Source organism: Cuculus canorus, chromosome 5 (genome assembly GCF_017976375.1).
Source record: "Cuculus canorus isolate bCucCan1 chromosome 5, bCucCan1.pri, whole genome shotgun sequence".
NCBI lineage: Eukaryota > Metazoa > Chordata > Aves > Cuculiformes > Cuculidae > Cuculus > Cuculus canorus.
Window position 1 is genome coordinate 55344043 of NC_071405.1, and position 27691 is coordinate 55371733.

The 27691-nt window shown below is 38.5% G+C and overlaps 1 protein-coding gene across 8 annotated transcripts in view; it reads right to left on the bottom strand.

Annotated features, from left to right (window-relative positions):
• Positions 1–27691, bottom strand: part of SIPA1L1 (signal induced proliferation associated 1 like 1) — a 214772-nt gene that overhangs the window by 101326 nt on the left and 85755 nt on the right. For 6 of the 8 annotated variants that reach the window (XM_054067203.1, XM_054067208.1, XM_054067207.1 and 3 more), the window contains one exon: positions 25504–25580. The exons of the other annotated variants lie outside the window; for them this stretch is intronic. The gene's annotated coding sequence lies outside the window, so the exon portion shown is untranslated. The remainder of the gene's footprint in view (positions 1–25503; positions 25581–27691) is intronic. 8 annotated transcript variants of the gene reach the window in all.

Here is a 27691-nt window from a genome sequence, read left to right on the forward strand (position 1 = left end):
AGTTTCTCACAGCATTCTGCTGCAGAAACTGTCAGCCTCTGGCCTGGACAGGCGCACACGCTCCTGGGTTGAAAACTGGTTGGATGGCCGGGCCCAGAGAGTGGTGGTCAATGGAGTTAACTCCAGCTGGAGGCCAGTCACAAGTGGAGTTCCTCAGGGCTCAGTACTGGGTCCAGCTCTGTTCAATGTCTTTATCAATGACCTGGATGAAGGCATCGAGTGCACCCTTAGCAAGTTTGCAGATGACACTAAGCTGGGAGGAAGTGTCGACCTGCTGGAGGGTAGGGAGGCTCTGCAAAGGGATCTGAACAGGCTGGACTGCTGGGCCGAGACCAATGGGATGAGGTTTAACAAGGCCAAATGTCGGGTCCTGCACTTGGGGCACAACAACCCTATGCAGCGCTACAGACTGGGGGAAGAATGGCTGGAGAGCTGCACGGAAGAGAAGGACCTGGGGGTGCTGGTTGACAGCCGACTGAACATGAGCCAGCAGTGTGCCCAGGTGGCCAAGAAGGCCAACGGCATCTTGGCTTGTATCAGAAATGGGGTCACCAGCAGGTCCAGGGAGGTTATTCTCCCTCTGTACTCAGCACTGGTGAGACCGCACCTCGAGTACTGTGTTCAGTTCTGGGCCCCTCACCACAAGAAGGATGTTGAGGCTCTGGAGCGTGTCCAGAGAAGAGCAACAAAGCTGGTGAGGGGGCTGGAGAACAAGTCTTATGAGGAGCGGCTGAGAGAGCTGGGGTTGTTTAGCCTGGAGAAGAGGAGGCTGAGGGGAGACCTTATTACTCTCTACAACTACCTGAAAGGAGGTTGTGGAGAGGAGGGAGCTGGCCTCTTCTCCCGAGTGACAGGGGACAGGACTAGAGGGAATGGCCTGAAGCTCCATCAGGGGAGGTTCAGGTTGGATATCAGAAAAAAATTCTTCACAGTAAGAGTCATTGGGTACTGGCAGAGGCTGCCCAGGGAGGTGGTCGAGTCACCTTCCCTGGAGGTGTTTAAGGAACGGGTGGATGAAGTGCTTAGGGACATGGTTTAGGGAGTGTTAGGAATGGTTGGACTCGATGATCCAATGGGTCCTTTCCAACCTTGTGATTCTGTGATTCTGTGAAGGGGCCTCCTTAGCCACCTGTCTGAATCTCACCTGTTTAACATGGCAGCATCCCTGCTTTCAAAAGTTTCAGTGAATTCATCCTGATTTAACTGATATTCAGGAAAACAGAAAACTTAAAGAACAAAATACAAAGCAAATCAAGAGTTTGTTTTGCAACAATTGAGACGGTGTGAATGAGATTTATCTGAATATAAATATATTTCCTTACCAACAGTTTATGGATGGGGACAGGAATTTAGGGTTTTAAGAGAAAACCATAGACTCATATTTGCTTTAGCCAACACAGAATAACTGTGAGAGTCTAAGAAGGTTGCAGAGGTGGAATTAGAAGTCTTTTGCTTTAAGTTCTGTATCTCTAAAGCAAGTATCAGAAACTATTTACCAGTAATTCTGTAATATAAAACATCCGAATAACTGCACACAAAGAAAGCTGCTTGGTTTTCTTGCAGAAGTGAAATCAGGTTAATCACACAGTCGATAACTGGAATCAAAAGAGAATCTGTGGAGAATGTGGCTGATGATATCTTGTTTCAGCTCAAGTCCCGTTGCGTAAGTGCATGCACTGAGGCAAACTGAAAAAAGTCACATCCCTCAGAGCATCTTCCAAGTTAAGTTTGTTCTTCAGATTTTAAACAACTATAGTCTAGGTTCAAAGAACACCATATTTTTTTTTTCAACTTACACAAAAGAAAACCCACCAAACCCCTGAGGTTCACTCTTGGAAGTTGCTGGTTCATATTTGAAGTCAGCTGATACACTTAAGGGACTGCAATCAAGCACTTACAGTGGGGACTCTCAAATAAACTTTACTGCAAAAAGCAATGTTACTAACCTTGTCAAAAAACTCATGGTAAGTCATTTGTATGATGTAGCAAGCACTGTTTTAATTGCCTAACCTAGCACCTGACATACAAAACGAAGACAGAATTCATCGGGATGAGGGGAAGATACTGTTTTTAATATTTGCAGCACGTAGCGTCATCCAGTAACTCAGGATTTTAGGAAGGTTACAACATATTTGCAACTTAAGCATTTCATGCTGTCATTCAGAAAACTGACTACAGAGCCACCACATTAGGGACAACTTCAGTCAATGTTTTCCAAAACACTTAGTATAACGTTACACACTGTAAATAAAAGTATATCATAGAAAACACATTTCAACCATGAAAAAGATACAACAGCATCCCTGACTGCAACCCTTAAGGCACTTCAGCAACTGTAGCTCAGACAGAAAAATGCTAATGACAAATATAACCTTGAAACATGAGAATAAAAGACAACTATTAATAGAAGGCTAATCTCAAGTCTCACTTTACATAATACACAAAATCGCAGTAAAGTCAAAGTTCACTAACACCAACAATGTACCTCAGAGCTCCATCAAGGCTGATGATGCCAAGCATGAAAACCTTCCAATTTTTAAAGCATTCTGTATCTGAAAAGAGTTTAATCTTCAGGCCCTTGAAGGAAGCATTTAATGCCAATTTGACATTATAAAAGGAAAGCTGCTCCCGACCATTCACGAAACTACCACAGTTTGCCTTTTTCCTGCTCTTTTCCTGGAGGCCACAGTGAAAACAAACCGTGTGCCTTTATGGCAGAACATCTGACCCGAATCCTAAGCAAAACATACAAATTCTGGGAAGCAGTTATTTCACAAAACTCATCAAGATCACAAATACATTCAGACTTTACATTCAATATGACAAATTATTTTTTCAAGAGGATGCTTTAGGAAAAGGATAATGACTCAGGTGTGAGTAATATCAGAGAGAGCAAGATTTATGAATAAGTTTATAAATATTTTTCAACTGTAAGGTCAATAATTTGCCAAAGACGTTGTTTTACTGCATCCAGAAGTGAAGGAGAGAAAGCATCAGACACTCTCAACCTTTGGGGCTCACAAGATTGCAAATGCTGCCTCAGTTGTAAAGCTTGACATACTCTCTGACCACTGACATAACACAGAAATACTGACAAATCAGTAAAGACTACAAATTAGGCAGAGTTCAGGAAGCCTTTGGTAGACAGGGCCTTCCATACCTTTTAAAAGCTATTTTTTTTTTTTTTTTTTTTTTTTTTTTTGGCACAGTCAGATTTCTAAAGGTACGTTAAGTGAAGGATGGAGTAAACCTAGTGTTTAAATTGACACTAGTTTGGTGGTCCACGCAACTACGTGCATATGAAATCACACAGGCTAAATTAAGCCAAGCTCACCAACTAGTAATGATTTAACTCAACCTATTAAACTATTACTTGGTAACCTTGAAATTCTTTCAAATTACTCTTACTGCCCCAAGCTCTCCAAAGACCCAATCTTACAAAGCAATTATTTTTGAAGAACTAAGGTGGTTCTCAAAGCTCTGAGAAGTCAGTATACCAAGAAATGACATCGAGAAATGAAACAGTTTCTGCCTATCACTGAAATCACAGAAGACACCATCCTGACTGTCCACTTACAGTTAGCGCAGTTCCACATCACAGGTAAATATTTTACTACCTCCCCTATTGCTTGAAAAGGGACCAGACTTTTCATTTAATCACAATTCAAACATCAGCTCTTTACTCAGACCATTTAATTTTTTTTTCCTTCAGCAAAGCCTTTATAGTAAAGACTGTTTTCAAAAAGAAAAGCAATAACTTTCATCACTATTATCTACTTCTCAATACAACCAAATATCGGCAAAAAAAGGTTTAAGCCTTTTAAACTCTGAATGGCATCATATCACTTTCCCCTAACCACTGGAGTTGGATTGAAAACTGAAACAGTGCTAACCTCAGTGAATCTTACTTTATCCCATTAAGTGATCAAGAAGTTAAGACAAGTCTAAAAAGATCATGAAATTAATAACAGAGTATACAGCTCTGTTAAGTGATCAAGAAGTTAAGACAAGTCTAAAAAGATCATGAAATTAATAACAGAGTATACAGCTCTGTTAAGTGATCAAGAAGTTAAGACAAGTCTAAAAAGATCATGAAATTAATAACAGAGCATACAGCTCCAGAGTAGAAACAGATTTTTATCCAGGAATAGAGGATTCAGTAAAACTCCTAAGGACTTCTGAATCTGATCGAGAGTCACTTCAGCTACAACACCCCGGTAACCCTGATTTTTTTGTAATTTGCTGGAATACTTTCATACAAATCTCAAGTGTGTCCACTGCCTAATGCAACGGAAGCTGGAAAAAAACCATAAAGTTCAGCCACATTTGTTAGTAAAATGTTAGCACTGAATTTGCTAAATAAAAATCAGCAACAACTTTTACTCTTCTGTCAGAAATGTAAAAGCTGGAACAATTCATCAATTTTTATTGACACTAGTAATTTCCCCAGTGATCAGAAAAAAAAAAAAAATATAATTCACACAGATTAAACAGCCTGGCTGATTCACTTTGCTGGCAGAATAGATAAGGAGGGTCTGCTTTCTCCAAGAAAAGCCAAACCTTAGAAATGCAGACTGAAGTCTCTGAATGACAAACCAAACTGATTTCCTGTAGTAGATAAACCTTGCATATAATTTAATTTCTCTTCATCAAATATTGGAAGGGTCATTACCTATGATGATCACATAAAGGTATGTTTTCCACATTAACGTCTCACATGCTTTAAGAAGATCAAACAACATGTTTTTTAAGGCTGTATTTATAACAATAGTTGTATAACTGACCTGGCTACACAGGGGCAGAAATGCAGGATTCCAATAGGCCTAGAGCATATCAAAAAGATGACAGAGCGCAGTGGGAGATAGAAAGAAGGTGAAATTTCCTCTAATTCATTTGAGAGAAAGGAAATTTCTTCACACTACGAACGAAGAGTCAATGAACCTCTGCAAACTTGAATTCTTTCTGAATTAAAACCAGTTTTATTAATCCAGCAGTCCTGAAGCAAAACTATCAGCCCAACTAGCAAGGAAACAGAGCGAGATGTGTGTTTCAGCTGGCATTGTGCAACTACACCGCATCCTGTGAGACAGAGCAGCTGTGACAGCTCCTACCCTGCAAAAATAAAGTTCTGAGGAGAGGAGGAGATGGGACAAACACCATCCATTGGCTTGGACGGAGAGTGGACCCACAAGGTTCCCAGGAAATTTCTGAGGCTCTCATCTACTGCAATACCAGTTCAAAACCGGAAACTTCAAAAAAACACCAACTCAGAAGATCTTGAAGCATGAGAGAGACTCTGCTTTATGCTCTTCTGGTCACCTCAAAGACCCGTCAATGCAGATCACACCGAATTCCTGCATCAGACTGGTTGATTTGGGAATATTTTTGTGTGATACAGCCTTGGACAGGAACAAGTAGTTTCACTGACAGTGGGAGAAAATCCTAAGATAGGAGTCAAGTGAATTGTTAAAATGCTCTAAAAAAACACAGAAACTCCCACCAAAACCAGGCTTGAGTAGTGAAGTTAGCTCAGTCAACATTTCACGTACTCTTTCTACTACCGAGCATTTCAGATCATTTGGTAGACATTTCTACTCATGTCTGGTCTTTTTTACCTTATGTTAGAGGACATGCAAGGAAACCCAGTAAAGAAAACACTGAAAATGGTGTATACTCAAGATGGATTTGCAAGCTTCTAACAGTTTCCTAGATTTACTACTGTCCTGGTTAAAACCATACCACTGTCAACTGGGTGCACACAAAAAAGACAATGCATATTTTTAGAACAGTGATCAAGTTTGGCATAGCAAGGCAGGAACAGAAATTTCTTTTCAATCCAGCAGCACAAATGTTTTAACTGATGCCAAACTACCAACAGAATTAATTTCGTCTTTAAAAAAAAAATCTGAGCACAAAACTATACAACCTACACTTGAAATAACAGAACATACCGTTCACTAGTTTACCAATTTTTAAAATGTGCAAGGACACAAGCATAGGACAGAACAATCTCTTCTAGAAAAAGTCATTGCAGATCACTCAGCTGATGATTCAAAGAGGCAGCTGAATCCATTCAAACAGTGAGCACATCTCTGAGTAACTCTACACCCTGTAAAAGTACTCAGTAACAGCAAGAGATGAAGCACAAAAAACAGAGAAACAAACCCTGTCTTTCAAAGAGAAATGCAGGAAGCCATGGTAAAAGGACACAAAAGATTGACACAATAACACAGAGAACAGGGCAGAAGTGCATCCAAAGCAGCCCTTAACCAAGGATACTCACTCTATTCTAGCTGGCTATCACACAGCAGAAAATGATAAATGAGCTGGGTGCTATTTACTTAGCAGATTAGATTCGGGCCAACATGAAATACTTCACTCTGTCTGTAGCTGCCTTCCAAAGCATTTCCATGCAATTTAAGCTGCACTGAAAAAATCCATATGCATCAGAAAAAGAGTGCCAATGGGAACCTGAAAGCAAGACACCTTCAGTTTAATTGTGAAGCTCCATACATGATTAGTACAGCAGAAGAGAAAATTACGTAGATGTGCTCAAGTACGGTTATTTTCAACCTCTGATTCTCAAAACCATAAAATTCATTTAATCAAGGAAGTTAACTCTTTGAAGTCAACAGAACTTCTAATATGCTCTACTTTTTGAACAGGAGGACTCTTAGTTTTAAAGTGACAAATGCTGGCATGCCCATCTAGCTTTGTGAACTGCCAAACATCAATACTTTACAGAAGAATAAACCATTTTAAAGATAACTCATCATGAAAGGCATTCTGGAAAATACATCTGAAGCACTTAAGAGCTGAGATAACAACACTATCATGGAGACTTTCAAAACTTCTATTAAAGAATCTTGTTTTAGTTGACTGCAAATTCCAATCTCAGCAAACATACTTGTATATTCTGGTTCATTAAAGGAACATACTACAGTAATAGCAGTTAAAATTCTCCTCTATACATTATTCTTGTCATTTCCGTTTTCCTGCACACCAGATACTGACATTTATTGCAACTCCTGGGAAAAGATTGGGCAGGTAAAAAAAAAAGGAACCTAATAATTGAAGATGTCTATTTGAGAAGCTTCCATTATACCTATTAAATACATATATACAACTATAATTCTGCACAAATACATCAATGTAGATACATTCATGTAGATGAGAAATACTTATGTGTGTATATATATATACACACACATAGAAGGGGGACTTAGACAAGGATCACTGTACAGCAGCAGTTCTACAACAATTTTAGTACAGTATACTATAGTACTGGCAAAAACTCCACAAAAAGTAATGAGCAATATATTTCCAAAGAAGAAAAAGATGGCAGATCTTACTGAATATAAAATCGTATGCACAAAGCTAATTTAAGAGCCTCCCTAAATAAATATATACATATAATAGAATGGTTAAGGCTGGAAGGGACCTTAAAGATCAACCAGTGCCAACCTCCCTCCCATGGGCAGGAACACCTCCCACTAGATCAGGCTTCTCAAGGTCCCGTGCATACCATATATTTGTAAATTAAGAACCATATATTTGTAAATATATTAATGTAGATTTACAAAGCTCCTTTAGATATTTAAATGAAAGGAGTAACCCAAAAATCTGGTAAGCATTTTTAAGTTCAGCCTTCTATAGAAGGCTGGTTGTACATTTTGGTTGTATGTAAGGATAATTATTAATACTTATGTATAAAAAGACAAATTCCAACACAGATGATAACTTTTTATTATGCCACTTACACTGGAACAACCAACTGTCACTTCTCATTCTTCCACTGTGCTGTGAATTTTGCTGTGCATAACAACTGCTGGAAGACACCAAGTTCTAATCCAACTACTACTAAACTGAATTTCCTTACAAAAAGACCGACTATGCAGTATTATCATTAAATATATCGCTCAATTTATTACTAAAACACATACCTCCAGGGATCCATCTATTTATTCCACCACTCCTCACAACTACCAAAGAGAGCAATAGTAACAGACAACCAGGACGCTGTTGATTTTTTTTAAAGGACACCTTTACATTAAAAACTAAAAGGTCACTGGATAATGAAAAAACAGAATGAGACACATCAGAAAATTTCCATGTCATGAAGTTTTAGTACACAATAGTGTTTAACATAAAAGAAAAAAAAGGAGATATTTTGTTTTGCAGAAAACTCTTTTGAGTGCTGAAAGCTCCATAAGGAAACTGCACATGCAGAGTCCTGAAGACAGTAACCGCTGCTGTGGTTCATTTTTAGAATACAGAGGAACCATATCAGAAAAAGGATTATCCCATAAGATGATGAGTCAGAATAAAATTCTACAGCTGATCAAAAAATTGATGGAGTTTTTTGATTGTTACTACTGTTTTTATTCTAATATTACCATCTCATTTAAAAATGGGCTCAGACCAAATAATTCTGAAATGATACAGCCCAGAAAGAGAAATCAAATTCTTTTTTCAGACCATGATACCGAAAATAGACTGAAGTCCACCTTCCCTATTACTGCCACAAATACTTTCCAAGCAATTTGGGTGTGAAGCATAAGGGAAACAGCAGCTGGAGACTAGGAGACAGCTGAGCATCTGGTGGAATCAATTTACTTAACACCATGACATAACACATGCCATCCATTATAGAGATTATTCACTTTATGGAAGTAGTGCATTATGTTTGCTAGCATCCACAGTTTAAAACACTGACAACTCCTGTGCATGAAGCGTGCAGTATATGTTGGGGGGAAAAACCCCAAAGCCTAAATCCAAAATCCTGAAAACATGGACTCAAGCAGCTTCTTTAAGATGTACTAAAAGTTCTCTAAACACACTTCCACCAGAGCAGCCTACAGGGCTAATAGTGAGTAATCGTTACAGCAGCATGACACTGAGCTAAAAGCAGAAAATGAAAATGCAGTTCCCTACAGAGAAACCAACTCATTCATTTTTTAAAACTTCATGAAATACAGTCAGATCTTAACATTTCTCTACAGGTAAAGAAAGAAACATCAGAACAAAGGAGATGTTTTATCCACTGTCTATTCATATTAGCAGCTGGAAGAAACCATATCGAATGGAAGACTGATAACAAACAAGACAAGAGTGAATGCTAAATAGCCAAGGGAGAAGTTTGGGGGCAGATCTTGCTTTCTGTTCAGTAATGTTTGGCTCAAAGATTTGTTCTGAGGAACTTGGTAAGATGCAGTCAAATACTTCTATAATTCTGTTGTACAAATGAGAAAAAATAATGAGATTATTATGTGGCACACCTCTTGTACATCCTAAAGCAGCTAAAATTAGCCCTTTGCAGGTTAAATAGCAGTAAAAAGTCATAAGCATCTGATTAACTTAGCAGGAAACAGACTGCTGGGAACTGCACAAATACTGCAAGGCTCTCGGAGCCCCATCAGTATGCCTCAGCCCTGATCTACATACAGTCACTCTCTGGATTTGGCATCACTGATTAACTTCCTTTCGCCTCCCAAAACTGCCAAAGATCTGTACTGCTAAACACTCATTTTCTTCTTAACACCATTCCATTAGGAAAGTGTTCAATAGCTTTCAGCTGCAGCCTTTTTCTTTAAATCTGTGGGTGACAATGTGAGAAAGAAAATACATTTTATTAACCAAACCTTTTAAAAAAAATATTAAAGATCAGTTTTAAAACTGCATAAAAGATTTACAAAGGTTCTTGTTAAAGGCTTGAAATGCACATTTCATTTAGCTATTAAAAAAAAGCAAATAATATTTATTATACATTAGGCACTATTATGCCCTGAGGTTTCTGCTTAGAGATGTCAACATAAATACAACTGATAAAACAGATACGAGTTTTAGCAAAGGCAGAAACAGCAGTTGGGGGAATGTTTCATTCTCTCTGGGATGCAACAACAGCACCATGCATCTGCTGTTTCTGGCTACGGAGAACCGGCTCCTGGGAGGACAATGTTTAATTAGTGCAGAAGACATTCACGAGGTACTCATTTTACAAACTGAGTGATAATGCAAACAGCAGAGGAACACTATACACGGAGTGCCACCAAGGTGACTTCTTCACCATACAATAATGGAAAGCCTCAAGGAGAATGGCAAGGAAAAAATGCAGATGTAGATGCTGTGACACTACAGGTATGTCCAAATTCAAGATCTCAAGGGCACAATCTCCTTTCACTTAAAGCAACATTGCTATACCAATATTTTTATATAAAAATTCACACCACTACGTTTTCCTTCCATTCTGTGTTACTGTATCATTAGTACGCATCACATGCTTTTGCCATGGCAGGTATGTTTCTCTCCTCATCCTGCGTAATTCATTGGCCTTTTCTTTTTAAGCCAGTAGCCAGTAAAGTCCAGCCTTAAAGATCTTACTGGAAATGGGAAAGTCTGAGGTGCCCCAACTAAAATTTCTCTTCCCCAGTGACAAGCTTATGCATGGTAACACATAGCAAATTCACAGTCCTTTCAAAATAGAGTTCTCCAAGCGGTAAACAACTTTTGCAGTGCCATGTCTATCAGGTCCAGACACATACAGGACCAAGGAGTAGGTGGCACAGCTGCTTAACAACTGTCACCTAATAGCTCCACAGGACACAATCTGTGGACATCCTTCCTCCATCTTTCCAGGATACAACAGCACTACATTTCACCAGTCACTCTCAGGGAGGCAATAACACCCCTGGATGCTGATGTCCCATGGACCCTTCAAACCAGCAAAGGCCAGCGTTACCATCAAAAGCAGTGGTCAAATAATACGTCCCTTCCCCTCTACTGAGAGCCATGCATATGGGCAGTCAGATTGAAGAACTGATCCAGACAACGTATGCACCTAAAATTAACAGCTTTATGAAAACAAAACTGAGCTCATTTCCTATTCAACTGAACTAACAGTACCTCAAATACTGTCTTCAGTTTTGGGCCCCTCGCTACAATAAGGACATTGAGGTGGTACAGCATGTCCATAGAAGGGCAACAAAGCTGGGGAAGGGTCTGGAGCCCAAGTCTTAGGAGGAGCAGCTGAGGGAACCGGAGCTGTTTAGTCTGGAGGAGGCTGAGGGGGTGACATTATCACCCTCTGCAACTACCTGAAAGGAGGCTGTTCATCTCTTCTACTACATAGCAAGTGATAGGATGAGAAGAAATGACCTGAAGTTGCACCAGGGAACGCTAAGACTGGATAGTAGGAAAAATTTCTTCACAGAAAGGGTTGCCAAGCACTAGGACAGGCCACCCAGGGAAGTGGTTGGGTCACCATGCCTGGAAATATTTAAGACATATAGATGTGGTGCTTAGGGACACAGTTTAGTGCTGGACTTGGCAGCATTAAGTTTATGGTTGGACTCGATCTTAAAGGTCTTTTCCAACCTAAATGATTCTATGATTATAACCACTGGCAGCATTTCAGGGGAGAAGACAGAACCAGAGGGGAGAACTGACCATACAAGAGCAAGAGCCACAATGCAGGTCTGAAATACTGCTGGCAGTATGACATGAAACAAGTACCTGTGTAAAGCGTAATTAGCGTTCCCTCTTCTCTCAACTGAAAACAAAGATGAAAGCTTACACAAAGGTGCACGGTATTTCCTGCAAGAAATAAGACGGAAAAGCCTATAGTGTTACAGCTACCATGCATGATAAAAGTATCACTTACGGAAAGACCTCCTTTCTGCCCTGTTTAACAGGGGCAGCGCATAACCACCTAGATGACATTTGCACAAAGGTGGCAGCAGAGAACTCTGACACTGGAGGAAAAAAAGCATGTCAGAAGATGTCCTTGACATACACCCTTTGTGGGGAACACTGCATTTTCCTATAGCCTAGCAATTAATACTGCAATTCACCTCTAGTTTTCTCTGAAAAAATGATCGAGTAAAACTTTTAAAATATGACAATTCAAAGACAATTCTGGAAAAGCCGTTGCATTGTTATGTAGACAATATTTTTCTTTCATATACATAGATATTACTATGCAAATACTCAATTCTTCTGATAGACATTGCTTTTGCTGCAAAAGCCGTCTCATTCACTACACTGATTTCTATAGTAAATAAAAGCATTTGGCAGAATTATATTTACTATTTTAATTACTAAATCTAACAGACAGTACTTCTTCAAAGTACTGTCAAAATACATCCCACAACCAAGACCTTTCCTCGGACAAGGTATATGCAGTTTGAGATATGCTACACACTGGTCCTCAAGCACAAATCAAAGAACTACGTTTAGGAAGGGATATCCCCACATGCTTTTAAATGTTCACAGCAGCAAACCATACTTTCAAAGAAATCTGATGTCAGTTTTATATGGGAATAAATTAAGAGAAAAGAACTCATCATCTATGTAAGAAAATGGGGTTTATCACTCCTTTAGCATAAAATTGATTTTCAGATAAAAGATAAATCTTTTAGAAAAGATTTAAATAAAAAGTGGGCATTAACTCCAATCATGCCAAAATCAAAATGATTTAGGTGTGTTCCGTTATGCATGCAAGGAAAAAAGAAATAAGTGTAACAGATTCATATTCATTTAGCTGGCCACAAGCATTCTGCAGAGTTTTCAGAACTGAACAGCAGCCAATGAATCTCTCCTGACAGATGATCATTTTATTTTCATTTTGAAATTCCTCTCAGCTTTGAGGTTTCAGTGGAATCTTATTTAGTAAAAAAAAAAAAAAAATAAAAAAATCTTCACTTTGCTGTCTACAGTAAAGATGGGAATGCATACCTGCACAACTTGAAGTGCTGGCTGAAGCTTACTCTGCACTAGGTAACTCAAATGCCAAAACCAACAGACAAACACATTCTTCTTACCAACTGGCCCCTATAATTACACACGCTTTTACCATTTCTACATGTGCAAAGCCAAATTCACCAGGTTCAAATGAAGCCGAATTAAAAAAACTTCATATAATTGCCCTTACATGAGGTAATGGAACATTCAACAATACTGACTTCTTACTATTAACCAAAGCTTTTGCATTTTCAATCCTTTTTTGAAGTTACTCAAGGGTTTTTTTCTGTTGCCTTGGTCTCAAACATACATTATTCAAGCAAGACTCACATCACCATTTTTGCAGTTCAGAGGCCTGCTACTTTAAAAAAAAAAAAAAAAAATCACTGTTTCAGTGAAAACCACAGAGATAGCTGGCAAAGTTGTCCTTTCTCTGCATCAATAAAATATCCTTTAACCATTCCACACTCATCGAAACTTCTGCAATTCATCGTGTTCTATGATTCCTCAAGGAAAACAGAATTTTGAAATATGATATCACAAATACTTCCATTAATGCAAACAAAAGGTTTCAGCCTGCTGTTTACATCAATGTTCAAATCTCTTAATAGGTGACAGGATGAAACTAAGGTTTGACACATTCCAAAGTAAACATAGGTGAAACCTTCTTTCTAGAATATTCAGTAAAACAAAACCTGTGTCTTAATAGTAAAAATCAGCATGGAACCACCATTAAGAGATATGCCAACTAAAAGCATATTACAGAACAGAGCTTTTAAACATATAAAAAAGTAGGACTCTTCTACCGAAAAGTTTAAGGCAATGCTTTGCCTTTTTGTCTCACATAGTGATGTTCTAAAAAAATACATACTTAAAAATAAATAAATAAATAAAACAGGTATTCCATATATACTTAAAAGGGTCATTATTGCCTGCTTGAAAAGAAAACTCTCATTAACCTATGGAATAAACAAGAAGGACAACTATGACAGCTAGATGTCTAATAATGTGATGGGTTGCTGGGTACCCTAATCAAGTAGTGCTGAGAAAGACTGATTTCCAGTAGACATATTTTGTTGTCGATTTATTTACTACATTAATAATACTTAAAATTGGAGCCAACATCTTCCCCATGGCCGCTCAGTCTCCTCCTTTTTTCACCCACGAATACTACCGCAGTCTCCTCAGACTTCCAGCTCAAACTGCAATTCACACAGAAGTATTTTTAGTTTCTACTTACCTTTCTCCTCTTGAATGTCCAGAGATTCATAGTGACTCTCCCAACGATTTTCTGCTACACACCTTACCTGTCTGTTCAACCAGCCAACCACACAAGAGGGGCACAAACAGTGTTGTAACCAGAGCGATAAAGACACTCATCAGCCCATTTAGTGACAACATAAGTGCAAAAGTAAAACCACAGGAGAATTAAGATAAACCGAGGAAATAGAAATACAGCCAGAACTACAACAAATCTACAGCAATGTATGACTACAATAATTCTTAAGTCCAAAAAGGCCATTCCAGAACAGGTGCTACCCACTCTCTGCTTTTGTTGATAATTCTGCTGTAGACTCATTTACCTAACATTTTAATAATGCTGCATTAAACTATCCAATACCAAAAATTGCCATGCTACCACCAAAACAGAAGTACATCTCTTTATTATTAATTCACAAGGTCTTCCATAAAACACATAACATGTTCATAATTAGCAAAATCAGCCCATTCTTCTGGTGGCTCCACAGAACTCACTGCAACTACCCAGAATTCCTCAGCATAAGTCAGCATTTAAATACTTTGTGTGCAAAATATAACAGCATGCAACACATATGCTGCTGTCAACTGAAAATTTCCAGTTTCCTTACAAAGTTGACTTAAGCACTTCATATAGTCTTACGCAGCTCTTAACGTCCTATTTATTTCTTGAGCTAACCCAGGAATCTCTAACGTTTTAAACAAACTTAAATTCTTAGTAACATTTCAGGGGTTTTGATCCTGAGTAAAGAATTCTTGCAGACTTTGGAATAAACAGCATCTATTACTGGGTACTTAAGCCTCCCCTCCAAGCAGTTAAAAATGAAAGGAATGTTGTTTATCATCCTAAAATAGCTCTCGGTTAACATTAATCATTACCATTGGTGAAAAAGACTGTTTCAGTCATATGGCATTTAAGTTCTATCCTTAAAATCCTTCGTATTACAGGTCCCTTCTGCCACTGTACTTTGTGGGCTTGACATGCATTTTAAAATTCCTCTTCCCATGATTTCTCAATTTCTCAGTTTCACAAAAATATCTCATCTCCTTAGAAACCTGAACACAATACAAAGCCTGCTGGCTCTAATGCTTAGAAGCAGGTTAGAAAAAAAACTGCATTCCCTTGCTAGTTAGGATAGGGTTCAATATGTCATTTCTCTTACTGAAGTATCTAACAAGACTGTCCCCTCCATTAATTTTCCTACTTGCCTTCACAGTTGTTCACCCAAATCCAATCAACTCCTTCAGTACTAACTCGCTCTCACTTTGAGGTTTAATGAGTTTTCTAAGCACCTATATAGATTTAGCTATAGAATCATAGAATTGTTTAGGTTGGAAAAGACCTATAAGATCATAGCATCCAACCACCAACCTAACACTGCCAAGTTCACTACTAAGCTAAGTCACTAAGCACCATGTCTACATGTCTTTTAAATACCTCCAGGCATGGTGACCCAGCCACTTCCCTGGGTAGTCTGTTCCAATGCTTGCCAACCATTTCAGTGAAGAAATATTTCCTAATATCAAGTTTAAACCTGCCCTGGCACAACTTGAGGCCATTTCCTTTCCTTCTACCACTTGTTAGTTGGGGGAAAGAGACCATTGTAAACAATTTAAGGAGGCTGGCAATACACAAGCAACACTGCACTAAGAAATAAGCCGCCTTCTGCAAAACGGGTAAGAATACATAGAACCAAGAACCCTTTTGCATAGATATTTAAAACTGTAATCTTACTCCAAATTAATTGCTTTCTATATCAATTACTCTTGATCATCACGAGATACCAAAAAAAGAGCAAAGCAATTTCTTTTGGGTCTGTGCCCATTTGTAGCTGGATAACCCCTAGTTTGGGAATTGCTGTTCAAATATTAGTGTTGCTGCTGCTAACAGCATACAGTGTTTGCCCTCCAGTCCTTTAAATACTACTCCAGTTGCAGTAAGAAAAAAGAACTGCTTCTGGGTTTGGATGTAGGACTGCTAAAGGAGGCACAGACATCTCCCTATCTCCAAAAAGATACTCTCCTCCAGCCCTGCAGCCTGGTGCTACGTTTTCCTCAGAGCAGCACTTGGCTGCAGCACTCCTACAGGTTCAGCCAATCTTCCCCTGGCAAAGTTACCTCCACCATTACAATAAAGCACATATTTCTGAATTAAAAGTTAAAATTCTGAAAGTAGTTCCTATGAATTACACATCTGCATCAGTATAAGATGAGAAAAATTCTGTCACTGGAATCAATGGTGTTTTCTCAACTGAAGCACAGTTGGAAATTGCACCATCCAGTCACTGCAGTTTAGTTGAAAACTTTGCACAGATGGGAGACAAGAATAACAAGCAGCATGGAAATACTAATATAAAAAGGAAAATCAGGAAGAATAAATTTCCCCCCATAGGACAGAAAATGTCACAGAAAAAGCAGAACGAGAATTTCCTTCCCTGAACTCTACGAGAGCAAGGGGTGTTCAACTGAATTGAAAGCTGACAAGTTCACCACCAACAAAAAGGGACACTTCTTCATACCTCTACCTAAGGAATGCATTGCTGAGGGATACAGGATTGCAAAGTCGAAAGCTAAGCAGCATTAAAGGGGAGAACAAAAGATAAAACTGCATTGCAATAGAAAATATTTAGAAACAAAGAGATAGAAAAGATACAAACAACTTTGAGTTTTATGACACAAGTCAAATTAACAGGATCCCAGAGAGACAGACCATGGAGTACATTATTGTCATAACTGCCTATTGCAGGTTTTTTTGCATCATCGTCCCAAGCATCTGTTATTACTCCTAATTAAAGAACAGATGGTATGACCCAATATGGCAATTCCTATGACCCTATATTTATCAGCAGGTGGGGAAATTAAGTTTTGAGGTCTCAAGCAAGCAAAGCAAGATTAACAAAAACTGAGAGCTAAGTAGGTCTCAAAGCCATCTGGTATATGACACTTCCTGAAAATAATATTCTTGAAGATTGCATGGGATGTATTTTCCATGGTCTCTGTACTGAAAAAACAGCCTTCCACAAACTCTACCAGATGCAAATACAACTTAAATCTAGAAACAAAGGGATGATAAAGCTAATAAATTAATCCTTTTTCATGTTAAACTAGTGAAGCACAGCTACTCCAGCTGTACAGCGAAATTTGTAGAAGTGGAAGAAGTCAGCATGTACAGATAAAAGCTAGAGGCCATTTTCAGTAAAAACTTCTGGTGAGGTCATCACACACCAGTAAAAGATACAAAACACACAGGCAGAGGAAATACAAAGCATAAGAAGGTATACTTTCCCTGTATGTTTTAAGTGCTGGATGAAAACATACAGGTACTGTGAAAAGCTGCACTCCTAAATCTAGCAGAGTAGATGGACAATACAGCTTGAAATTATTAAACACTTAAGAAGAGAATCTGACAGAGACAGGTGCAAACCAACAAAGCAGTAGTAACTTAGGAGGTCTGACACAAAAAATCCCAAGACTGCGCCTGTAACTCTCTACTTGACAAATTAAGAAAATCAACTACCATCACCTTCAAAACAGTTCCCTTCTGAGTTGCCACACAGCTGCATACGATGGTGCCAACATTCAAAGCAATTTCGCAGATCATTTTCTGAAAGGCTGTTGAGGATCTGTCTTTTTTCCTTTCACATCTTCTACCAACAAAAAAAAGGTTCCTTTGAGCATTGACTTGATCTTTGTGAAGAGGGAGCCACATCTGGCAAACAGGATGGCTGCTCAAGCATAGGGATGGTGCTATTAGCTAAAAATTGCTTCACAGAAAGTGTTTTGAGCTGGTGCACACTGACATTTTCCAACTGAGGGTAAGAAAATGTCTGTATTTAAATGTGCGGCCACTTGTACTGAGAGAAACGATTGAGTTGAGCAGTGACAGTTTAGATGATGTTCTATAACCACCTCTGTCTCTCATTCTTCAAGAAATCTTTCAAGCTTTACTGGTAAAAAGGGCACTTCTAGTGGTATGCACCTGTATGGATATTCTTTTAATATTCTGTTGGAAAAAAAACTCTAAAATTAAAATGGATGAAAAGTTAAATGTTCATGAGTCATGGAGCTTCTGATGACCTTATGATCTGAAAATGTTCATACCAACCTCAGTAATTTGCCAGGAAATATTATTACAATAACAAAATAAATAAAAATTGTTCTTCTCACTCAAACAGTCATAGGGAATGAGCTAATACACGAGCTCTTCAATTAAGTCACCTGAAGGAGACCAAATCGACAAGGAGGATGGTTACTAGGGCATGCTCCATGAAGATGCTCTACATCCTAACGTGGAAGCAGCATTCATCTGGTACCAGCAATAGTAAAAAGCTAGTCAAAACGAGAGCTTCCTTGCAGTACATGCCAGCAAATCACCTCTTCTATGGCCAGTACCATTTTATGAAACCATTGCCAAGGAGAATGAAGTACTTTGAGCATTCAATATGAATCTTAATTTTCTCTAAGTAAACCAGAGAGATAAGCTGATTTCTTGCACCTAGAGAATTTCCAGATAATTCTCAAAATCAAAGCTTCTCTCCAAATCTCAAAAATGTTCCTATGCTGCAGATCTCCAAAACACAGAGAAGACTACTGTCATGCTCACCACCCCTTCCCTCCTGGAAACACGGATATCATTAACCTGCATCACAGGAAAATCGCTTGCAACTTTCTGTATATATTAGTTCATAAAAATTTCAGCAAATCAGGGCAGGAGGGGTGGGCCAAGCCATTCTAGTAAGTAATTCAATTTTTTTTAATTAATTTTCACAACAATCTTTGAACTGATTTTAGATACATAGTTTTAAAACTATATACTAATAAACCATTGAAATATACTACTTGAAGTTTTATTCACTGCAGTTTTTCTTTTCAGACTACTGTAGCACCCATTTACTTTGTCAAGCTTTATTCCCCTGATATTTAAAATCTACTAATATAACCAGTTGTGAAGCACTCACCTTTTGTAGGGCTATCACTTATCACAAGTGTACTTACTCATTGAAAAACATTAGATGTGACTGGTTTGAGTCAAACTCTCCATCATTTGGTTACCTGACACACCTACCAGAGCTACAAATTCTGTGTCAGGGCTGGTAGCTTACTTAAGTGCCAGTTAAAAAGCACACTTCACACAATCATTTACCACTGAAGAGTAACTTTTGTACTGTATATAGAAGTTAAAAGCCCCCAAATCTAACAGAAATTCATCACTCAGCACATTAAGTATCCCCTTTGTATACTCATGTGCTAAGGGGGTACGTGCAGGGGGAGGAACAGAGCAGAAATAATTATATTTAGCTTGACTCCATTATTTAATGTCATTAATTGAAAAGTATCCAAAGATATTCTTAAACATGGAAAAACTGACACAGAAAAAACAAATCGAATGCTTATCCAGAAGTACCTTGAGGGGAAAGCAAGTTCAATATGCACAAATGACAGCAATTGAATATATGAAGTCATGCTGTAACTCAGTTAAAACAATGTCATCTCTGTGCATGAATGCTCTTACGTAAGGTTAAGTCCATTTTTCAATTTATCTTATTTAGCAGGAATATTTTTACTTCAGGGTTGAGCTCATCTTTTCTAAACTGTAGGAAAAAGACACTAGATATTCCTACGTATTTTCTACAGTGTATTTATAATTTGAAGTTTCACAGCATGTACACACAATTAACTGTGCACCTCTACGAGTTGAAGAAAATACTCCATAGAAACCAACTGGCTGTCCACAGACTTCTGCATCAATCTAAATATACCTGTATAAAGTACTGAATTATTGGATGATATTAGAAAAACAAGTCTGATAATACTTCATTTCAGAAATTATGAAAATAATTCTTTGTTCTTCAAGCAGTTTGTTTTTAAACTCATTGTGAAGAAAATAAGCTTAAAGCATCCGTAAGAGAAAACATTACCAAAACTCATAACAAGGGAAGGGTTGTGGAAAAGCAAAAGCTATGAATGCACATTTCAGGCAGTTTGATGCAGAGAATTGTACGAAAACCAAGAGACTTCCCTTGAACCCAGGCACTTCTCAGACAACAGATCACATTCTCAGCCCATAACAAGGGTTTTCAAACTTACTGTTTTTCAAATTTGTATTAGCAGCAAGAGGTAAATTTTACATGCATTTTACAGCACAGTAAAATATAAATATAAATATTGTGACTGGATGTCCAGGTGAATTAAGTCCACATTTCCAACTTAGCCTACATTTTATTGCACTGACTATTTTAAGTAGGCAGCAATTCACGAGTACGTTTATACCCATTAAAATTTAAAACAGAGTTCTTAGTGTCCCCATGGGTACAGTAACTTTTAATGTGCACACATGAAAAGAGCTATGGTGATACCCTGGCAGGAAATCCGAAAGACACTGACAACCAGCATATCTTTATAAAGACAAAAATATTTTACAATAATTAAAAAAAATGAAGCTATCCACACAACAGGAGTATTTTATTATACTCAGTGACACTTAGAATCACTGTTAGCTTGACTGTCATAATACAATGCTGAAACTGCTTTCATTTCTCTTAACAATTTAAAATGCTGACGCTAAGCGTCAAGGAAGCACTTGAGGCACAAATATTCTTACTGAACCTTGCTTTGAGGGTCTGATATAAACCTATCATACTCAACATCTGTAAATATTGAACACGGCTGTGAGCATTGAAAATTTAATGACAGGTAAAGCAGATCCACGCCATAAAAGTTTCAAAACTCAACAGGAGTCTGACTAGGAAAAAAATTATTTTTATAAACTTCACAGTAGCGATTTTTAACTGACTGCTGTTTCAGACTGATATCTGCATATTATTGTTTACAGCAAAACCTTCTAATTCCTACATCTATGAATAAATCTCCACTGGAATACATTTGTTCACATATTCTTAAACACACAGCAATATTAAGTAGTGTTAACATACTTGATGTCCCAGCTAACACTAACTGGGAAGCAGAATTACCAATTTCTGTGACTCACACTAATATTTTAAGAGAAAAACCTCTCCTGTATTGTTCTATGCAAGCCACTTTCCGTTAACGTGTACATGAGCATAGCAAAAAGAGAAGTCTTCTCAGGACTCTTAAGAACTTGCTCTTCAGCCTCTCCATTTCTGAAAAACTTTTGCTATCAGACTTCAGAAGGTGAGGTCTCTCCCCACCACAAAGATTCTGGGAGAAAATGGGTAGTCAGCACCAGCTCGTGAAAAACTGCCTGCCCTCTTTCAACTTAATTCTTCCACAAAGCCTCAACGCAACACCCTTGGCCTCATTAATCAGACACACATCCAAGGGCAGAGCTCTGAAAATCACCAGTGATGCAGTCGCTTGGGGCAGGAGGGGAACATGCACAACCCTCCACATCTTCTGCAACGAGAGCACCACGAGCACAAGCAACAAGAGCTCTACACAGTATGATACAAAAATATAAACAAGGAAGAAAGTTGATGACTAAAGTTAAATGGGAGCAGTCTCACCGATGACAAGTCAGAGAGTTGTCACCCTGCCTAGTCTGGGGACCATCAAGGATGCTATCAGATGCTTCTAAGTTGATCTTCAGGTTTTCTAATGTCTTTTGTTCTTATTATTTTGCTCAGCATTTTGTAAGACATACTGAATTATTTCTATCCTATTGATCAGTTCCATGGTTACAAAAAATACCTCAGTCCACAGATAACTAATAGGCTCTAAATTCTGCTGCTGGTTCAGGTGCCACAACTTGAGAACAAACACTGGTAAACTATACAAAAGCAATAGATTTTCTTTAATAATTTCTTTGCAAGTGAACTTTCAGGTGTAACCCATCCAACTGATGACCTGTTGGATGCCCTTGCTTCTCTTCGCGATTCTCTAGCTAAGCTCATTGCTACCCCATCAAATAATTTGCAGTTATTTTAAACCAAAACAAGACAGCACATTAGGCATTCTCTTGTTACTCCACACTTTGAGATCTTTGTGGCTGTTTCCCTAGTCACACCTGTGATATCTTTAAGTTCAGCAGTCTGAACTTTTCCATTTAGTTCATTTTTTGAAAACTAAAAGTGCTGCTGGGTGCTTGGATGAAAATGCAGGTAAGACAATTATACTCGTGAAGCCAAAATAGTTTTGGTACAAGTACAGAATGTTTACATAAAGCAAGTGGAACAACAAGGAAGCTCTGCAGTTTGTTGAATGCACTGAAATTAAATGTTATCAAATCCTCTCCTAGTCCAAGTTCCTTCACATCAATTATTCCTATACTTTCACATCTGAAAGCCAAATAACTTGAAATACTATGAAACCCTTTTATATAAAATATGAGCAATCAAGTCAGTAACTAAGGCTTCATCCTTTTTTACGTCACTACTGGCTAGGGGTGGGTTTTCGTGGTTTGATTTTTTTTTTAGGGGACAAAAGGTCAAAGGTTGCCATGTTGGAGGCTTCAATAATATCACTATTGTTTGCTGGTTTTACCACTGAGAGGTTTATGCAGTTAGCCATCTATATTAGTAATTCATTCCGTATACCAAAAAGCCTGATGCTAATTTTAAAATCTGAATTATGTAGAAAGCAATAGAGGTCATGACTGGCATTTTTATGGTACCACTACTACGACTACTAAATTCATACATCTGCTTTCATAATCATAGGTGAACTCCCTCTCCTGAACTATACTCCAGGGAGTCCCATTCCTGAACTATACTCTAGGTCTCTTGGATACAGTTTTCAACTATGGGTCCTGCACACAACGTTCAGTTTAATTATTTTTGTTATTTACACTATAGTAGATGAAAATGTTTCCTGCTAACAGATAATACAAGGACCCATTTTTAGTACAAGATAAACAAAAACTATCTCACTCTTCTTCTACATGAATCTTAGTATAGAAAACAGCCACTAATCATTCAGTTAAAGAAAAACTCATTCACACAATTCTTTCCAAACATTATCACATGTACAAAAACACAACTGGGTAGAATTTGTTAGTGAAGGTTAGGAAAAAAACCAGAGTACACAGCCACAGATGCTTCAACCCAAGAAGCAGCACATCAATCCATTACCACTGCAGTTCCCAAGACGTTCACGTTCAGATCTGTCTTTCCTCTCACACCACAGCACATGGCTTGCCCCAGACCTCTGGAAGCCCCAGATATCCAATCCCCTCCCTCCACCTCTGCCTCATTTAACAAGCTAAACAGCCTTCTGCATTCCTTCTCTCTTCCATCCCAATTCCCGTAACTTCAGCTGAAGCAGCTCTGGCTCTCTCTAACTGAACTCCTCCCTTCTAAACTTTGGTCCTACTTGTGTCCTGCTCCCCTCAGCTCAGCATCTTTTTTCTAGGTTGTAGAAGGAGAAAACTAAGGGCTGAAGAGGAAAGAAGAGAAAATCCCTTTACCAGTGCATGCTGGATGCTTTCAGTAGACTTATTTCATAAAGGAGTTGCTGTTTTATTAGATGAACACAGTATTATTTTTAAGAGACCACAATGAGGTCCTAACAGTAAGACTCTTCCATGAGCACATAACAGCTGGAGCAATGTGAGATACCTACACAACAACACACACACACAAAAGGAAAAAAAATTGTACTAAGACTGTACTACACACAGTCTTAGCTTTTAATAGCCACGATTCCAGAGAATTCAGTGTTTCACCTTAACAGTCTCCTAAAACATGCTGCAGCACAGGATTTCTGAGAATTACTTTACAGTGGGAAAATATAGAGCTGTATTCTCTTGGACTTTCACCTCTCTCTGCAATGCAAAACAATGTCAATTTTATGTGTCTATATAGTCTTGAGCTGTCTAAATGCCACCTCATTGATCTATCCAATCTGTGTTAGGGACGAAACAGATACTGACATCTAGGAGGCCTGCAAGGACTGAACTGAGTACTCACACCAAGTCTGAGACTGCAGCTTAACGTTATGGCTTCAGTCCAGTTGATGGCCTGCCGCTGACAGGAACAGGGAGACTGATCCTCCCATTTCCTCCATTCTTCCTTTCTCTATTTCTGGCCTACAATCATCATCTCATAATAAAAAGACATTCGGCTTCCAAATTAGTAGAAAACAAACCCAGTAGCAAACCCTAAACCAGCGCCTTTTTTTGCTGAGATGATGCAGCAGATCAAGTTATGGTAAGTGTCAGACTAGGAAGAAGAACAGAAAAGGACATCAATCTTTCAGACTAGCGCTTAACTGTACTGCAAGACCATCAACCATAATTTAAGTTTACAGACATTTTCAATAAAATTTACTATACCTTAAATATTTTAAGAACGTGTATGCCTTCCAAGCTAGTGGAGAAAACAAAATATAATGCATGTATATAGAACATGGCTCAACTAAACTGAAATCACCTTGCATTACAGTATGTCCTTGTGAAGGTAAAACACATCTAAGGGTCAACTTAGCCCACAAGTTCCTATTGCACAGCTAATGGTTAAGCTGTTTCCCTGAAAATGTATGATTCTAAATTGGGGAGAAGCAAACACTCCCACAATTCCTCTTACTCAAGATGAAGTAAGCTTTGTTGTAAGCATGCATAGTCCTTTATCCATACTGTACTACATACTGCAAAAAAAAAATCTCAGTAGCCACTGACTACTGCTGACCTTACACTATGAGTTTCAGAACAAGCTTTAGACAAAACATAATGGATTTATAGATTTACACATAATGTACCCAGAGTGTAAAAAAAAAAAAAAAAAAAAAAAAAATCAGTATTTCTACAAGAGAGAAGCTTTGAAGACTGGCCTTCACAGTATTCATATCTAAAGAATGCACCATTCTTCAGCAACCCCAGTAAAGCTCTATTTCCACAACTCAATGTTAATAATAGATCTAAACACAAATTAAGTCTCACTCATGGCCTATGTTCATCTTCATACATCTAGATATTTTTTGCATGGATCTGGGTAGCTGTACTCCTGTGATGATCTAACTAGTTCTGAGACTGCTGGCAAACAATGTTAAGCAGGCAGCCCAAGCCCCTCTCTTTCCCTCTTGCTCAAAATTTCTAAACCAGAGAAATAAACCAATCCCTTAATTCTTTTCCAATAGGGTTCTTACAATCCAGAGGGGAGGTTCTGGCTTTCATTCCAGTACTTATTCCCAAAACACAGCTGTAAAGTATAAAAATCAATTAATAATGTTTTGATATAAGACAGCTCATCCAGACACTAGACAGAACAATTTACTATTCTCATCATTAAATAAAACATTCTGAAATCTCCAGAGACTTGTTTTTCACAAATGTTGACAGACAGTGATATTAAAAGCAGTACTCATCTCTAAGCTTATAATAGAGGTATACTGTTCATTTCAAATGACCAAAGGCAAAAAACGAGCTTCCCTTGAGCATCGATCATATTATGCTCAATTATGAATCATGAAAACCACATTATGCACTAAAACTATCCAGTTTTTAAACCAGACTTCTCTGCACACCCACATTCTTATTAATGCTTTCAACTAATTCATATTATGAATTTTATGTTCTTAGAAAAGATCTCCACTTACAGAAAGATGGTACCTCTTGGAAACATCAAAGGCATTTGAAGAAGGGCACAGGAAATCTATCATCAAAGGTGCAGCAGCTGATAAAATAGAGACAAACCAAAGCATAGATAAAATATTCTTGTTCAGAGTCAAGTAATTCAAGATCTAGATAGCCAATGAGTCAGATAATGATATTCGTGGAAGAAAAAAACAACCTTCCACTGCAAGCATCTGCAACAAAATCTCAGCAGTATTAAGTAGCAGTACTCTTATAGAAGAATGGTGCAAGCCATTTAGGACTTTGAAAAACAAATTATCTGCATTTTTCCTATCCTCAGAACCTCCTTTTGTTACTCATTCCCACTTGCTGCTTACAAATCAACCCCTCCCACCTTTCTCTGTCCTGTTCCCTCCCTTTTCTTTCCCTCTTCTAACGAGTTTCTGGCTCTTACAGCGTTTCCTTCCTCCCCTCGGAGTGCCCAGCCCTCTGTCTCCCAGCCTAGCATCTTCTTCCTTTCTGTTTTTCATCCCTTTGGTATTTAAATCACAATCGTTTCCTCCCTCTGCTCTGCGCTGGATGCCAACACAGACGGCACTACCAGTACCGAACAGGTTGTCCCTGCACTCTCACTTAACAGACCTACAGCTCACGGAGACAGATATTTCAGAGGAAACCCATGGAAGGAGAAGATATGCTCAGCCACTGTAGCCGCACACTGGGATAAGCTCGGGTGTCCCACAGACCACTGCAAATAATAGCGAGTGAAATAAAAAGAGGGTCCTTCAGCAAAGTCAGCAGTCAAAACTGTGGAACTGAACTGTGCGACATCTGTCCAAGCCAAAAGCCTTTGACAAGAGAGCTTAAACTGGGACAGCACTTTCACAATACTAAGTTGCAAGTGACGTACAGCTAGAGCTACTCACCTAAATAACTACAGATTAAGCTAAGCAAAACACACTGTTTTCTTCCCTGCACTGCAAAGCCCAGAACTCCGACTCATGAGTCAAGATAGCACTAACATTCCCAGAATGGCATTTAAGGTAAACCATCACCAATGCAGACCTGCCTCACATCACCAGCCTAAGGACTGAGCCATGAGCAGCTCTGCCTCCTGTTGAGCAGGGCAGGACAGGGCACACAGGGCAGGGCAGACACTTCATGATATGCTACCCTCATTCATCAGGCAGTCACTCTGAAAAGGATCATTTTTAAGTAGTAGAAAGACTCAAGTAAACCCCAATATGATAGTTTCACGAACTAAGCTGTACAGCTTCATACTGTGGGGGATAGTTTTATCCAAATGCATCAGAACCTCTGCTGTAACACAATCCACCATGAAATATTTGATTACCTGAACTAAGCAACACATCTAAGAGATGCCCCCAGTGCTTAACAAGACAATACAGTGCTGTGTACTGGGTCTATGAAGTCTGAACTCCATTCTCTCACTATTCTCAGGTGAAAGAACCTCAAACAACCATTAAAACTGCAGATGGGGGCCGCCAGGACCACCCCTTCCAAAGGGGACACCAACTTAAAACCATTCAGTGAATTAACACATATGCCAAACTCAAGATGTTTTGTTTAACTTAATTTTCTCCATTTGCAACTTATATTGCGTAAGCTGCCTACTTTCTCCCCCGATGGCTTTACCAGCTGAAGCTTTTAGGTTTGCTTTTGCTTTTTAAATCTGAGTAGAAGGATTTATAATCTCAACAGCTGTTCACAAGTGAGATTAATTCCACTAATCATGGGGAAAATAATATAAATAGAAAAAAATATCAACATTCACGCAGAAGCGTAACATTTTCCTAAGGTCAGTAACATAATTCTGTTGGTTTAGGTTTTGCCATTTTTTATTTTTAACAAGCTTCCTTCAATTTTCTTTCTGGTTCAAAAAAAGGCAAACTACTGCAAAACCTTGCTGCACAACTACATTTTCAGTCCTCCAACAATTTGGAATTATTTTCTACTTGTTTTGCACTTCCCAGACATGACAGATTAAACAGAAGCCCATGCATCAAGCAGAAGTTATCAGAAAACTTATACTGAAATAAACACTAAACCAGATTGAATTTGCACCTGTCTTGCGTTGCACTTTAATGTCTTGATTTTACTAGCAGTTTATTTCACAGAATTGAATAAAGGCAGTATCTCCTTGGAGACAGGGTTTCCATGTGCTGTTTGAGCAGTGCTATTTGGCAGGAC